The 16,986-nt window shown below is 35.2% G+C and overlaps 1 protein-coding gene across 6 annotated transcripts in view; it reads right to left on the bottom strand.

Annotated features, from left to right (window-relative positions):
* Positions 1-16,986, bottom strand: part of Lrrc4c (leucine rich repeat containing 4C) — a 1,368,573-nt gene that overhangs the window by 1,088,390 nt on the left and 263,197 nt on the right. For all 6 annotated transcript variants that reach the window (XM_087651931.1, XM_087651929.1, XM_087651928.1 and 3 more), the window contains 1 exon segment: positions 9,621-9,801. The gene's annotated coding sequence lies outside the window, so the exon portion shown is untranslated.

Below are 16,986 nucleotides of genomic sequence, written 5' to 3'. Positions count from 1 at the left end.
AATAAAGTAAAAAGTGAGTAAGAAAAGTGGACTGGGAATTGGAGCAAGAGTTTCAGGAAGAAATGACTCACTTTCCATCACAATAAACCTAGATACCTCCCCAACACTTGGCATATCTGATCTCAACAGTACGCTTTATAACAGATTTATCAAAGTCTGATGTCTTGCCCTATGAAAAGCTAGGATTAAGACCTTGGACCTTCAGTTTCATCCTCTATGAAATGATAATAAAGTCTACCTTCTATTATTTCTGCATAAGTAAAGATGATAATATTTTCAAACTTTGTGAATTGTATTAGAATAATATAAAAGTTCATGAAGGATTTCTGACTTTCTTGTTTTAATTTCCAATTGTTTCCTCTTGATTTGGTTATGGAGAATTCAAATTTTATTGAAATATAAATCTCAGTTCCTGGATTTTATTATAGCATACCCATAGCATAAAATTCATAAGAGGTTTATTATGGGGTGTGAAATAATCGATTCTTAAAATGGTTTGGTAACAAAGTCAAAGTAATGTTTATTTTATGTAAATTATGCAAGGAGACAGACATTAGTTTTCATTTGAGACCCTTTCTCACTCAAGCCTCTTTCTTTGTAAATAGCTATAAGGCTGTTGAAATGCAACCAGACAGAGAAGGTGTTAGTCCACTCATTTCAACTTTGTCTAAGCATCTATCATATAGCAACAGGTCATGTAACCATACATCTACATCCTAGATGTGTCACAGATGACCAATGGATCAGGGTTCCAAATCCGAAGTGATTGCAGTCTTTGAGTAGGCAAGTTACTCAGAGACACAAAGCATTAAATTGTAATAGACATTAGATAATAGATTTATGCCTGGTCTAAGAGGAACTGCAAGATAAACATGTGCTTCGGTGAGCACACTCAGTACCCTTCACATCTCTCTTCTGTTTGCATTACTCCAGTGATCCTATAGCAGTCTTAATGAATCTGGACAGAGACTGAATTACATTCTCTTAAAACTGAAACAATCACACATCAACTTACATTAAATCCTTTCCCCAAAGATCTAACAGATGCAACAAAGAACGCAGAAAGCACATTTTGACCCTGTTTGTTATTCTCATTTGTGCATTCTGCTGTGAATCTGATTTGAACTCATTAAAATGTTCTTAAGTGTACTAAATCTTTCATTAGGAAGGAGACACATGATGCTTTCAGACAAGCTTCTTTTCCTATTCTTCATGTTCGGTGTCAGAATTGTTCACCTAAAATTTTTGAATGATCTACCTGCTAAACATGGGTAGGTAAAACACTGAAATATGTTTTCAGTGAAAAAAATTAAGGTGTGAACACTTTACCCTGGTGAAGAAAAACAGAAAGGACATCTTTAAATATAAACATTGGCCTTTGACTCCCCCCCCACCCTTTCTCTTTTCTCCCTCTCTCTTTCCACAATCCTTTTCTCTTTCCCTTCCCTTCCTTCTTTCCTTTTTTTATGTTTTCCCCCCAGTTTTTTGGTTTTCTTGTTTATGTTTATTTGTTTTGTTTTGTCTTTGTTTTTGAGACAGGTTTTGTTTATATAGCCCTGACAGTCCTGGTACTCACTCTGTAGACCAGGCTGGCCTGGAACTCAGAGATCTGGCTCCCTCTCTTGCCCTAGTATTGGGACTATAGTTGTGCATCACTATACTCTGCTTGCCTCTTCTCTTTCTTTCTTTCTTTCTTTCTTTCTTTCTTTCTTTCTTTCTTCCTTCCTTCCCTCCTTCCCTTCTTCCTTCCTTCCTTCCTTCCTTCCTCCCTTCCTTCCTCTCCCCCTTCCTTCCTCCCTTCTTTCTTCCTCCCTTCCTTTTTTTCTTTCTTCTGTTCTTCCTTTCCTTCTTCTAACCTGTGGGATCTACTCTTACATAGATGCTAATATCATTAGTGATCCAGAAGAGAAAACGAGCTTCTCCAGTATCTCTTGCCTCCTCAACCTTGAGGAGACTCATCTTTAAAAAGTCTCAAAATATGGACCAAGCATGTGTCAATGACCACAAGTACCACTTCTTGTTTCTTAGTAACAACATTTAGCATTCAATCTTTGAACAGTGAAGAGTGAGCATCTACATGTCCTTAAAGCTTATAGTTTACTTGTTTAAAATATAGCCTGAAGATATCATAGTATAAATATTGTTCAGGTGTGTATAAAATCTAAAGTTCAAAATGAATTTTATCCATAATGTTCTTCTGTATTTACTCTTTTACCTCACTTTCTATTGTTATTCATGGAAATAACATTTATGTGTATATTTCTATAATAATTTTATTGAAATATAATTTACCTATAAAATACCATTTTTTCAGAAAGTATAATTTTGCAATTTTTAACATCATCACAGACTTCTATGATGGTCACAAACAATTGATTTTTTGAACATTTCATCATTTCCTTTCCCCTCGTTCAATAACTGAATTAAGTTTTTTGAGTTAGTAGTTAATCTATTGTTTTAGAGGGCACTTCATTAAACAAAGTCAGCCTCAGCGTCCCATGTTCCTGTCCCTTTTATGTCAGGCTTATTTATAGTTTTCTTAGTTTTGTTTTGTTTATTTTAATCCTATTTATATATTTGTTTGTAAGGAGGACTGGCGATGCCTCTTTATCACAATATGCATCTGGAAGTCAGAGGCTACTTGCAGGACCTGGTTTTTTCTTTTCACTACGTGGGTCCCTGAAGTTGAACTCAGGTATCCAGACTCAGAGACAAGCCCCTTCTGCCCACTGAAGCCATCTTGAGAGTTTAGTTAGCTTAGTTCTGTAGAGAAAATCTATCATGAACTCACGTTTTCTTTCTATGGATTTGCTTATGTCTTGCACTTAATACAATATTGGTTTGATTTTATTATAATGTTCTTAAATAAACTGTGTGACATTTTGTGTCTACGTTCACAAGGCATCATTGTTTAATAGTTTATTTCTGTTACAATATGCATCGGTACTCCATCCTTTTTTTAATATTTAACATTTTGTTTATCAATTAATAAGTTGACATTTGAATTATTTTCAGCTCTGGGATACTGGGACTAGTATTGCTGTAAACATTTTTTTTTGTAAAAACTGTCGTATTGATCTGTGTTTTCAGTTTGGAGGAGAAACATAATAGTAAAATCTATAGGCTATATGAGAAATGAATTGTTCTATGTTTTAATAAATATCAAAATGATTTTGAAATGCCTATATCATCTCAATATACTACTATGCATGCACTTAAAACTTCTTACATAAGCATCACCTTATAATAGAAGATTATCTTACAGTAGGTTATAATACAACGTTTGATTACACTATAAATGTAGATTATATAGAAATTTTTGACTATTAAAGCGGTGTGCTTATATGGTCCTCATGTAGTAAAGCAAGAGTGAGCTATTACTTTCTGTCGTTTCATGAAAAGAGTAATTAATTACCTATTGCTCTTAGAAATTTCAACAAAATTACAGGACAGAAAACTATGAATTATTTTACAGAATATAGATCACCAAAAACAAAAAAAATAAAGCAACAATGATTAAAAACAACAACAACAGCAACAACAACAACAAACTCATAGCGAATGTAGGTAAGTGAAAAAACAATACAAGATCAGCATTAACTTTACCTTTTCATGTCAAGGAGATAGAATGACATTGAGAAAAATAATGTTGAGATCAGCAAATAGATTAGAAACTTGAAAATTTATTAGAATTAAAATGGCATTACAAGACCCATTTTTAAAGCAGAAAAAATATGTGGGTGGATGGTACAATGGACTACACCGAATGCCTGTTCTCTTAACACACCCAGTGTGGAGCCGTCCAGCTGCTCTATTCTGCTTCTGCTTCATACATTAAGATGTAATGGCAAAGAGGACTTTCTTATTTGTTGAGAGTTATATTGATGATACAGGAGGAAAAATAGCATTTCTCTTCTGGGCAATGTTAATTATGGAGTGCTGACAAGAGTTCAAAAATAAATACAAGTCCTTCAAGGCAATACCCTATGTCAAAATAATACAGAAAGTGTAACACAGTCATTGTGGGAGAAGTGTACGCTCTGCACAGTCTCTCTTCTCCTTCAGTAAGTAATAGGACCCATGTTATTTTTAAAGCACAACAAGAGCTTGAATATGGATTCTGTCTACCCAGCACTTTTATTTAGGTGACTCAATTATTAAAACAAGATAGAACACATGCCTGTATGCTCTTTTACATATACTGACTAATGTTCTTACAGATTCACAGGAGCAGAATAAAATGTTCCAGAATAAAATATCATACACTTTGTCTCCTTTGTACTACAACAATTCTACACTGAAAGCATAGACTAACAACTGACATGAGTAACTAACATAACATAAACTAATGTAAAGTCGTTATGTGAACAACTAATGAGGAATGAGACTTGAGTCACATGATGAATGTAACATAAGTCCCCCAATTCACTCTGCAATTTTTGCTTAATTCTTCTCGGGGTTATTCAAGATGGTAAATTAGCACAGTTAGAACTGTCGGTTATCATATCAGGGTTTAAAAGTTATCTTAGCCCTATGTTCAAGGAATTCAATTCAATAAATGTTTCTTATCAAATTGCTAACACAGAATTTTAACAGCTGTTATCATCTTTATATTATAAAAGAAGAAAAGTTTGCATTTATATATTTTAATGGTTATATATACAATGTATACACACATCTACATGTATATGTATTATGATAAGTGGATTGATAAGGAATATTTTATATTTTAATATTGATGTCTATTCATTTCTCTTCTACAATATTATCCATAGTTCCCTACTACCTTATCCAATGCACATAACAAAATTTATTTACTCTACTGTTTCCTCTTTATGGTCATTTTGATGATATATTTGCTGATCTCAATATTTTTTCTCTCAATATCATTGTACCTCTCTGACATGCAAATGAGTAGTTAATGCTGATTTTCTAGTGTGTTTTTACTTATCTACATTCATTATAGTTTTTGTTTTGCTTCAATTTTGTTTTTGATATATATATATATATGTATATATCACGTGTGTATGTGTGTATGTTATCCATATAAAATGTATATGTGAGAGTTTGTGAGAAGGAAAGGGAAATGGGAAATTATGTAATTATGTTATATTATCAAAATTAAAATAAAAGTTCTAGTCTGCCTCTATTTAAAATAAGAAAGAGATAAAGTATAGTCCAGTTTAATCAACTTGTCCAAGGTCAAATAACAAAAGGAATACTTATATTTGCTCCCTAAGTTAATGCAAACAGCAAGCAATCTTATTAATATTATTAATTTGAGAGCATTCAATGAAGTTTTAAAAGCGTAGTGGTATTCGCCTCTGTATTTGCTGTATTCTGGCTGTGTCTCTCAGGACAGATCTACCCTGGGCTCTGACCTCATAGGTAGCAATGAATATCCTAGTAAGATCACCAGTGGAAGGGGAAGCCCTTGGTCCTGCTAAGACTGAACCCCCAGTGAATGTGATTGTTGGGGGAGGACGGCAATGGGGGGAGGATGGGGAGGGGAACACCCATAAAGAAGGGGAAGGGGAGGATCTAGGGGGATGTTGGCCCGGAAACCGGGAAAGGGAATAACACTCGAAATGTAAATAAGAAATACTAAAGTTAATAAAAAAAAGTAATAAAAAAAGACTATTGGCAAAAAAAAAAAAAGCGTAGTGGTCCATTGAATAAGTGAACCACATATAAGACTGAGATCTAAGAATGGAGTCAATCACACGCACTATATGAAAATGCAAAGATGTTTTCTTTGTTTCTTCCTAAGACTGAGAATCATCTTAATGACAAAAAAAGAGGAGAAAGCAAAGTAAATAAAAAAGTAAATAAAAGTAAGTAAATAAATTTTGTTTCTTAAACTGGGTAAGGTAGTGGGTAACTATGAATACCATTATCGTAGACAATTGATATTAAAATATATTATATTCCTGTTAAAATCCACTTATCATACAAAATTGAGCTAACAAAGTCTATCCTTTGGTAATATACAGTCTTATTCTGTGTCTTTTTCCAAATTAACAAGGGTTTACCCTTTTCTGTGCTTTCATAGGTCTACACAAAAAACATGGAGCATGTACTTATATATTTGAGTGACTCTCTTCCTTAAGTGCGTATGGCTTCTAGAAGGACCGAAAACAAATGTGAGTTCAGTTATTACCCACGTTGGATATTACAAAGCACATATTGGAAGTATTTAAATCATCCACTGAAGAATTAATAAGCTTTCAACATTTACTTTACTTAGGAATACACTAAAAGTAATAAACTTCATGTTACTTAGTCATACACGTGAAGAAAGGGAGTATATGTTAGGGTTCTAACTCTTCTTGGCTTACAAGGATGTATGCTGGACACAGAAAGGATCTGGGATTTTAGCATTCATAAACTCACCCTCTGCATACCATGGTTTTGGGATGTCTGTTCAGTCTGGCAATGGTCTGATTTAATGTACCAGTTTTAATTTGAGATTTATTAACTTCCATGTGATATATAAATGGGCTTTATATTACCTAAATTAAGTTTACATTTCTTTAATTTAAAAGGATATGCTTTTAATTTTTTACTTGAAAAACATTGGGGTTTCTCTATTACTTTCACATTTTATTAGGACTAAAAAAACATCTCAAAACATAAAAGCATAACTAATAATTTGGCTCAGCATTTTGGTTTTGGTTTTATTCTGAAACAAGTGAGATGATTCATTTATTTTTTTCTTTTTTTTTTTTTTTCGGAGCTGGGGACCGAACCCAGGGCCTTGCGCTCGCTAGGCAAGCGCTCTACCACTGAGCTAAATCCCCAACCCCGAGATGATTCATTTATTAAGCAGAATTTTTTTTATTTTCACATCTATATGACAGTAATGTATGTATATTAAGTATTTACCAAAAGATTGCAAACTCCCCCTTGGAATGAAAAAGCAGCTCAGTGAGGAAAAAAAGCCCTTTCACCCTTGGCATCTGCACAGTCAGTATTCTCCCATTATCTAAAGAAAGTCAAAGAATGGGGCATCAGTAAGAAAGTCAAATGGAAAAGGGCCAGCAAGAAAAAAGCACACCAGAGCAAGTTGGCAGAAGCCAAAATAGAAAGGTGGCTTTCAAATAACACTCCATCAGTATCTGAACCTCCTTGAAATGCAGTGAGATGTGTATAGGTTCTTCTACATAAAGGTGCTTAAGGCTTTTGAACCTCCCGCAGCCTAAAGAAATTTCTACTTACTTGCTCTGGTATTCTTTCTTTCTTTTTTTTTTTCAATAGAAAAAATGCTTACACACTGTGGGTTAACCTTCTGCCTGCCATTTAAAAGTAAGGATTTTTCTGTTAGTTGTTTATGAGAGTGAAAGGAATTGTTTACTTAATTCTGCTCATTGTGCTTTCAGATACTAAGCCAGCTCGGGTCTCAGATGTGCAGTTCGATGATCCTCTCATATCTGCTCCTCTTGCCAAGCACTAGCTTGTTTGAGATTTAAGAACTTCACTAAAGAATCAAAATGTATTCAGAAATTGTAGTCGTATCAAGGAAGACTGGAGAGAGTGCTCTGCAATCCAGTTTCAATAACACAGAAAAGGCACCACAGGGGGCTCTAAATACATAGTCTGATTCAACCTCGATATCCATTAAGAGACAACTAGAGAGTTGTAAAGGCTTCCTTTAGAATCAACCAATATTGAAACCCAAATCAAGGTTAATACCATTTCTGACTGGCTTACGTTTCCTGAGTAATGGGAAACTTCATGCATTATGAAATAAGGACAACTGTGAAAATGTTTGCTGAGTGCTTTCCTTGTGCTAGGCACAATTCTTCATTCTTCATATGCACAGCTTTACTGATTTTGATAATAAACTTATGAGGTCAGTGCTGTTATTGTTGTCCTTCTGACAACAATGGAAACCATGCAGGAGATGAAGTAATTTTACAAGGGCATCCAAGTAGCAAATAAGTGTCCATGATCTTATGTTAAAATATAGCCTGCAACATAAATCTATAAGAAGGAATTTCTCTGCTTTTCACAAATTATCTCACTCCCTCTTCCTGCCCCACCTCTCCCTCTGCTTCTGCTTCTGACTCTCCTTTCCCTTGCTCTCTCTGGTTATATAGGCAACACAGTCGGTTCTTTGTAAAACATATCATGTTTCTCAAATGCGCACTAGTCTCCCCACATACACATGTGCCTGTCTATATATTTAATAACATTTGCAGTATAAGATAGAATCAGAAAGTTATAAACCACATTTTTTTTCAGATGGATTGCCCATTCTTCCCAAGAACCATAAAATTTTGTGAGACAAAACACAAATGATAATCACCTTCTTCATATTATACTTATCTAATTTCAAACATAAACAGTATGGTATAAATAAACATACTAATCAAAATGCTATCTTATCAAAATTCAAAGAATCTAATAATCTTCACAATAGAAGAATCATGTCCTGTTTTTGCGCATAGCTGCCTTGTAAAAACTGCTATTCTTTAAATAAGTAGCTAATTGTGTCCAGTGGGGTAAAAAAATTATCACATCTGTGACACAGGGCTACCTATTGACTTGCAAAGATAGTCCTATTTTTAAATTATAAATGATATCTATTAGTTTGAGACATTTTATATTTATAAAGTTTATGAGTATGTTAATTTAAATTGAGATGTTTGGACAAAAATTTATTATATTATGGTATTGTTATTTACAAATAGAGTTCAAGATAAAAACCATACCACCAGCATTTCAATCCATCTGGCACAGCGTTCCCCGAAGGCGCTGATATACACAAGAGAAGTCGAAAACTCTACATTTCAATTCATTTCTCTTGTGTCACTCTAGACTTACCCGGTCCCCACTTCTCATTATCAATCCAGAGAATTAAATTAACCCATCAATCTTCTGGCCAACAACACACTGACATAATTTCCACAACCAAGTTAAATTTTACCTCATACTGGAGCACAGAGTGCCACAGGAGTGAGAGAAGATGGAAGATGAGAGAATGGTACCTAAGTTTTGAAAATGGTCAACTATGAACCAAAAACAAACGTATACAAGAGGAAAGCAACGTATTGCTGGGATGCTACTGACATGAGCACACCGCTTCATAACAAGTTCATAATGTAAATAGCATGCGACTAAGGGTTTCAAACCACAAAATCCTTCTAGGATAGTCCTATCACCGATTATTTTAAGTGACAGGCTGAGTTATTTGTGGGATTGGAAACTCAGCAGACTTGCTTTCCTGAAAAACAGTTATCATGCACCAGAGACCCAAATTATTTGGAAACTCAGTATCAGTGGCTTGTAGAAGCTGTCTACAGAGCTGAGTGTTTAAGTCAGGCATTCTGAGGTGTTCGTGGGACTGAACAACCTCAAGACCAGCAATTTCTGACACAACACCACTGAGAACACAAGATGAGAACATGAATCTCTTATCACATTAAGGCGCTAGTTATAAATTCTAAGTCAACCCATTAGCTTACCTCTCAGAAATGCAACTTTAAATTATCAGATTGGGCCACTGATTTTTTTCAGGCCAGTGATCATCTCAGTGAGATAAGCCCATGGCTTAGTTCTTGTATCTTTCTTCATCTGATGTTTAGTCCAGTTCAATTAGAATTGAGAAATCTGCTCACCTGCTGCTCTGTGGTTTATCCTCTCAAAACTATGCTGGTCCAGGCGGGTTTTTGCTCCTTCATGGCACTCACTCTTGATTACTCAGCATTAGATGATCTTGGACGAGTTATTAAGTCTCTTTGAGCCTCAGTATCCTCTTCATCAAATAGAGATAATGACAGTAAACACTTCATTTGGTTTCTGTGAGGATTAAATGAGATAATCTATGTCAAGTGTTTATCATAGCATCCACACATACAGTCATTTGAAACTCCTAGCTGTTGTTATGATTTAGGATTTAATACCAGGGGATCATGTTAGCAATATAAAAGTGTTTTTATCCTTTCTCAAGGGAAAGTAAGACAAACAAATTTCTGTCTTGCACAAGAATTATAGAGGGCCATTGTCTTTTGGACTACAACCTAATTGTTGGTAAGGAAATGATCCTGTCTTTGAAATAGGGAGTGGAAAGTAAGCATATAGAGGAGATTTTTACTATAAAATCAGGACCTTGCTTTTTTATCCTTTTTGCATGTATTAGAAAGGAAAACCAATACATGGATTGGTAGGATTGAAAAATTTTACACTAGTGTTGGTTTTACTTCTCTATATATTCATTCACTTATTAATCCATAAAATAGTGTCTGTTTAATAATTACACATTTTTGTGGCACCATTTACTGAAGGAAAAAATTATGCCTACATTGAAAGTTATGAAATCCTTTTCTATATATACTACATCCAAAGGAAGAGATGTCCACTCACAATGACAGACACTTCATGAGTGACAGATACAACCACACTCCTGAAGCAACACTGTCTGCTAAAAAACATGAGCTTATCAAGAAATTGTCAAGTATGTTAAAGAATTGGATCTCTAGGGCTGATGTTGACCAAGCCACAGCAAGGGACAACATTTTACCCCTTGCGTATATTCATAGAGGATTCAGAGTTTAGGCTACTACAAACACATGGCTAGATTTTTACAGTTTCTAATAATGCCATCTAGAGGAACTGTGACTTTTAAAGTAGCCTTTACATGCCTCTTGAAGTCTAAATCTGACATAGCTAGGTCTCTACACACTTCCCACAAAACACAGTGGGGACTTATACTATGAGTCTTGTACATTGAATTCTTCTAATGCAATGCTTTCTCCTTGATATCGGTATGGGAACTACTTCATACTTTATCCTGGGTGAATCAATGCACTGATCAATCAAGCTCACAGTAAGGAAGCAGAAAAGAAACATTGAAGTGTGTTAAATGAATACAGTTGGAAGAATTTATTTGTTACTGATTTTGATTCTTTGCTTTGATACTTTGTTTTGTTTTTGCTTTTTTTACCAGAACATACCTGTACCATGTTTAGAGAGAATCATCGCTATTTTTCTACTGGTAAAGCTTTGCCTTTCTTAGAAGTTTAGGCAGAAATAAATATCACCATTTATCTGCTCATAGGACGTATCTAAGACATTTTGCTAATCATTATTCTGTTTTTTATATTTTTGAGGATTTTATACTTGTATACAAGGACATATGATAATTTACATACTCACTTGTACTTCCAACTCTTTTATTCCTCAATTATGTATTCTCTTAATTTTATTAGGTTTAATTGTTCTTAAAAAATTTAAGAATGTCACACAGGAACAGTTCTTTTTTCTTTCTTTTATCAGATATTTTCTTTATTTACATTTCAAACATTGTACCCTTTCCAGGATTCCCCTACAGAAACCCCCCATCACATCCCCTCACCCCCTACCTCCATGAGGGTGCTTCTCCACCCACTCACTCCCTACTGCCTCCCTGCCCTGACATTCCCCTACATTGGAGCATTGCATCTTCACAGGACTAATGGCCTCTCCTCCCATTGATTCCCCACAAGACCATTCTCTGCTGCACATGCAGCTGGAACAATTGATCTGTCCATGTGTACTCTTTGGTTGGTGGTTTAGTCCCGGGACCTCTGGGGTGTCTGGTTGGCTGGTATTGTTGTTCTTTCTGTGGAGTTGCAAACCCGCTCAGCTACCTCATTCCTTTCTCTACTTCCTCATTGGGGACTCTGTCCTCAGTCCATATGAATACATTTATGTTACTCTTTTCCCTTCCTCCCCTCAATTTCTTTATGTTCCTGTTTTTTCTAAATAATTAAGTTCTTACTTATTATCCTTATACAAACACATAATCACACACATACACACACATTAGGATTGTACAATTAATTAAATCCATTAAGCATTGCACGTATATACATGTGCCCATGGCTGACCACTTGGAAATAAGACAGATAAGTCTATGAATGAGCCAACCCCTGCAGGAAACGGAATCTACCTTTCTTAAAAGACATTGGCTAACTGTAGATACTCAGTTATGAATACAAACATATAAAATTTCCTCCATTATTTTACTGTTTGTATATAGAGAACCTAATATTGATATTGAATGATTTTATATTATCATTTATGTCTAGAGGGGACACTACGTAGTGCAGATGTACTGGACTTCTGAGTTTATAATCTTTCTGGTCTCTTGTGATTTTTGTCTGAGCCTTAGTTATAGGGGTTGTATTGTAGATGTATCAGTTGGGGTTAGGTAGCCCTCAGTGGTCATGTATTCCTGAATTTTGACTAGTTGTGAATACCTTTAAGAAGCTATACCTTTTGCAAATAAAAGCTTTTTGGAAGAGGGTTGTGAGTCACACTTGTCCATGAGTATGACAATAAATATTTAGAATATAATTGGAGAACACATTAGTTTAGGAAAATGGTGATGTAATTTACCCATATAGGACTTAGGGTCATTTAGAACATGGAAGACCTACCAGTGGCTATAGAGAGTGATTATCCTCAGTATCTATCAAATGTCAATAGCTCCTCAGTAAGGCGTAGGTCTCTAGGTCTCCTCACATACTCAGAGGTTAGGGAAGCATTAATTTCTATACTGTTGTTCTTGGAAAGTGTGAGGCACATCTTTATTCATGAGATGTATTGGCTCCATAACTATGATTCTCACTCTAGAGAGTAATTTTAGCATAGTAGTAACATTGGATTGGTGAAAAATGGATTTGGACCTTAAGTGCATTTACTCATGGAGCTGTACTTATGATAAAATTGATATGGGAATACGGACTCAGCATTTCTTTTCCAATCAAAACCATAGACAAGACAATTGATTAAATATTCCCCCTCAGACCACAGTTGTTCAATTCAAACATCATACGAATCCAGTTGATATTGAAATGATCACCTAAATCTAGAGGTAGCCTTAGACTCAGTTTTCCAGGCCAAACCATCTATCCTGTCTCACTGGGTGCTGTGAGGATTAACGGGAGTAACACCTGATACGTAAGAGGTAGCCAAATGTTCTTCATGGTTTATACCTTAAGCATTGTATAGTAAGAATAATAGTTTAAAGTTATTAAGTATGGATATGGAATCTTTGTGATAAAACTTTTACTCTTTTTTGCCAGCTACCTAAGATATCTGAAATACAATAAAATCATTTAATGGATGACTGCAGCAACTTGGAAAGTATCTTATGACCTGTGCTCATAAAACACCAGTCAGATTGACACCTCTATTCAGAACATGAACATGGAGGTTACAGAGAAATATCACAGAAGGGCATTTAATAAATCACAGAAATCCAGCCTCAGCCCATGCCACTCAACTTAGGAGGATACTGCTCTCCATGTGTCACTAAGAGTGTGATCCCCTTGAATGGACATAGAGAAGTCTGTCACTAGGCAGGGCTGTTTGGAGTTCTAACAGTGCTTAATCATTTTACAAAACTGTAGAAAAGAACTGTGTTCAACTGGGACTTCAACCTCTATATGCAGAGTTTTGGAAAGCTAAAATCTTCCTTTGTTTCCAAAAAGCCTTTCCCAGTAACTACTATACATTCTCTTCTTGGTGGAATTGTCATGGCTTTCTGAAACCAGTGTGATAGTTTGGAACTCCATGAAAAGATGGCTCATATACAGAAAGTCATAAAATGTACACTGTGCTGGAAACCAGTGTTTCCATTAAGAGAAATGCTTAACATAGCTCTTCAACTCCTTGGTCCAGACTCTTCATAAAGAAAAGACAAATCATCAAGGCATATATTGTTTTGTCCTCAAGGGAGAACATTGTTTTTTTATATTTTAGACAGACAAATTTTAAGCTGAGAAGCATATACTTCAATATCCTGTCCCACACGCAGACTGTCACTGTCACTACTGGAAATTCAATTTCCTTCTTCAAATGTCAAAGCAACTAATTTCTCTTGCGTTGGGCTAGCTCTTCCATGTATGTTCTTGATTTAACCTCTCTTGTCTTTGGTAGTATCTTCATCTGTCACAGTTACACCATTAGTTTCACAGTCTCCTTGGCTACTTTGCTACTGTCTTATTTTCTTAAAGAATGATCAAATTCTTGCCTCCACCGCTGCACACACACATGAGCATGTATGTCTTGACACATAGGTACAACCTTCCATTTATATCCACTCTCCTCTTTTCCTCAATAAACAGACTACACAGAGTAGTTCAGTTTTAATGTATTATGATTTCAAAGATCTTTTCTGTTTCTATCAAGGTATTTGTGATTTTCCCTTGTTTCCTTAGTCAGACAATATACTATAGGAATTTTCTTGATTGTCCTGCTCTTTCAATCACACATAGCCTTGTCACCTTTCTAGCCAATTGACAATGATAGATTCTCAATTATCTCCTAACATTACACTGTAGGAGTACACAGTTTTTCCTCCTGTAATATGTTATATGTAAGTATTTGTGTGCAATGGTATATGTATATAGGAATTTTTCTCCTCTTAAGCAAATGTTGTGAGATGTGTATATGTGTTTGTGTGTGTATATGTGTGTGTACATGTGTGTGTGTTTGTGTGTGAGAGAGAGAGAGAGAGAGAGAGAGAGAGAGAGAGAATTCTTTGATTTCTGTCCACTCAACTAATTGAATTAAGATCTCTGAATTAAATCGAGTTCTCTAATGTGCTTAGTTTGCATAGCCATCTTGGTACAGGGATGATCCCCAGCTCTATTTCAAGGTGCTAGAAACTCAGCAGGGCCACTGTACCCTCCTATGCCAGGAATCTAAATTCTAGTTCCTGTGCTTGGGCAGCAACTGTTTTTACCATTAAGTCATCTCCCTAAGGCCCTATACTTCAAGTGAGAAAATCTTTCTCATTTTAAAATATCTTCTCTTTCCTCTCCATAGTATCATTTGGTGTTTTTTTTTCCTCATTCATATGGTTACTACACATCATATATTTTTTTTCTCCAGGAAATATTACACACATTGAAATTTTATTATAACTACAGAAGGTAAATTATATGAAGTGAATAATTTAAATTACATATTAAGTATAATGTATAAAAGCTACATTTGCTTAGCAGACATATATAGTTTTAACTTGTTATGATTACATTCCTATGTATATATGATGCATGTCATATATACATGTATGTTACCATCACAACGAACACAACCTCTATTCTCTGAGATTATTTACATTTTGCTTCATTAAGCTAATATTTCTCTCAAAACAAATATATTAGAAAGAATTAACATATGTTTTGTCTCTTTTATATTTAATACCTTAACTCTTGAGAAAAATCCTTTTGTTCCTAGTTGGTCTCCATAAATTTTATTCACATGTTCTTCCAACTTTGGTTAGATCATCTTCCTTGTTCTTCCCCCCTTTTAGTCTTTGAATATTACTTATACATTTTAACATAAATACAAGTTAATGTAATCAATAGGTCTAATACCTTTCCTAGCCAAATAGGACTTAAAAGCATATTTGTAATACAGTTCTATTACTAATCTATGTTAATATGTTATGTAAAATACCCAGTCTTAAACTATAGTATCTTTTATCCACATGTGGTATTTTAAAGACCACAGATACCTAAGGTTACCCATAATTTTCAGAAATATGTTCAGCACCCATTCTTCCAGATGGAGAATGCATCAACTTTATTTTGCTAATTTTGATTCTCTGCTAAGCCAAAGTTCTGTCTTTTCTTCTTAGGATGAGGACCTCGAGATAATGGTCAACATCCTACACACATTTTTTTAAATTAAGTATTATTTTAAATTATTCACTTTACATCTTGTTCACTGTCCCGCTACTGGCCATTTGCTAAAATCCTTCCCTCATCTCCCATCCTCTTCTTCTCAGAGTACATGCCCTCCCTTTATATGCCCCCACCCTGGCACTTCAAGTCTCTGCAACGCTAGGCACTTCTACCACAGAGGGCAGACAAGGCAGCCCAGCTTGAAGCACATATCCCAAGTACAGGCAACAGCTGTTTTGGATAGCCCCTGCTTTGTTCAGGACCCACGGGAAGACCAAGCTGCACATCTTCTATATATGTGCATAGGAATCTAGTTACAGCTGTATATGTTCTTTGGTTGGTGGTTCAGACTGTTGAGCCCCAAGGGTCCGGGTTAGTTGATGTTGTTCTACCTGTGGAGTTCCTATCCCATCCTGGCCCACATCGATTCCTCCTATTCTTTCATAAGAGTCCCCAAGCTCCATCTACTGTTTGGCTATCTATACACCTTTTTACCACTTACATTCACTCTTCAATTTCACTGGCTTCAGAACACAAATTGACTATCACTTTTCCAGCTAACCCGTATTGTTATGATGTTACAGTGCTCTGTTCCCCCAGTGACTTTAGAACATTTAGAACACTAATGTTCATTCTTTTAATTCTTAGGGTCTCCTATAATTCCCTGTTTTTAAGTTGTTTTTAATTTTACTGGGCCCTGACATTTGATTTCAGTGTAGGCAAGTAGATGCTTGTTTCAATATTACTTGATGCTGTGATTCACCCAAGCCATTCAGAAGACTAAAAGTCCCTTTCCCAGACCAGTTTGTCTATGAAGCATTGGATTTATTATTTACTATGTCCATTCCTAAAATAAGTCTTCATATTTTTCATAACATTTTAATTTATTTTTATATATAGGCTGGCAGAAAGTCTGTTTATTTTAACCATTTATTTATAGCTGAAAATATATATATCCCACCTTTCGTATGTAAGACCACAGCTTAGATTCCCAAAATATTCATTGGCTGAGTGAGTTTGTAATGAAAATTAATGTTCCAGTTGTACACTCTTATTAAAGTCTGTGTAAACATTATCTTTCTCTGATTTCTTTTATTTCAAATCACATTTTCAAGGAATCTGCAGGAACATTTTTTTTCTTTAAGAAGACGAGATTGACTAGGAATGTTCGCAGCATACCAAGATAACAAATGCCAGGGGAAGAGTCAAAGTCAAATGAGAACAGCTAACAAGCTTGGGAATTCGCTGCCCATTCGAGTTTATACTGTCAGTGTTAATGCTTAGTTCAGTGATTAGTTCTGTCAAT

Source organism: Rattus norvegicus, chromosome 3 (genome assembly GCF_021556685.1).
Source record: "Rattus norvegicus strain SHRSP/BbbUtx chromosome 3, alternate assembly SHRSP_T2T, whole genome shotgun sequence".
Classification (NCBI taxonomy): Eukaryota; Metazoa; Chordata; class Mammalia; order Rodentia; family Muridae; genus Rattus; species Rattus norvegicus.
The sequence above is the reverse complement of the archived record's forward strand: the minus strand, read 5'-3'. Positions and strand labels throughout refer to the sequence as shown.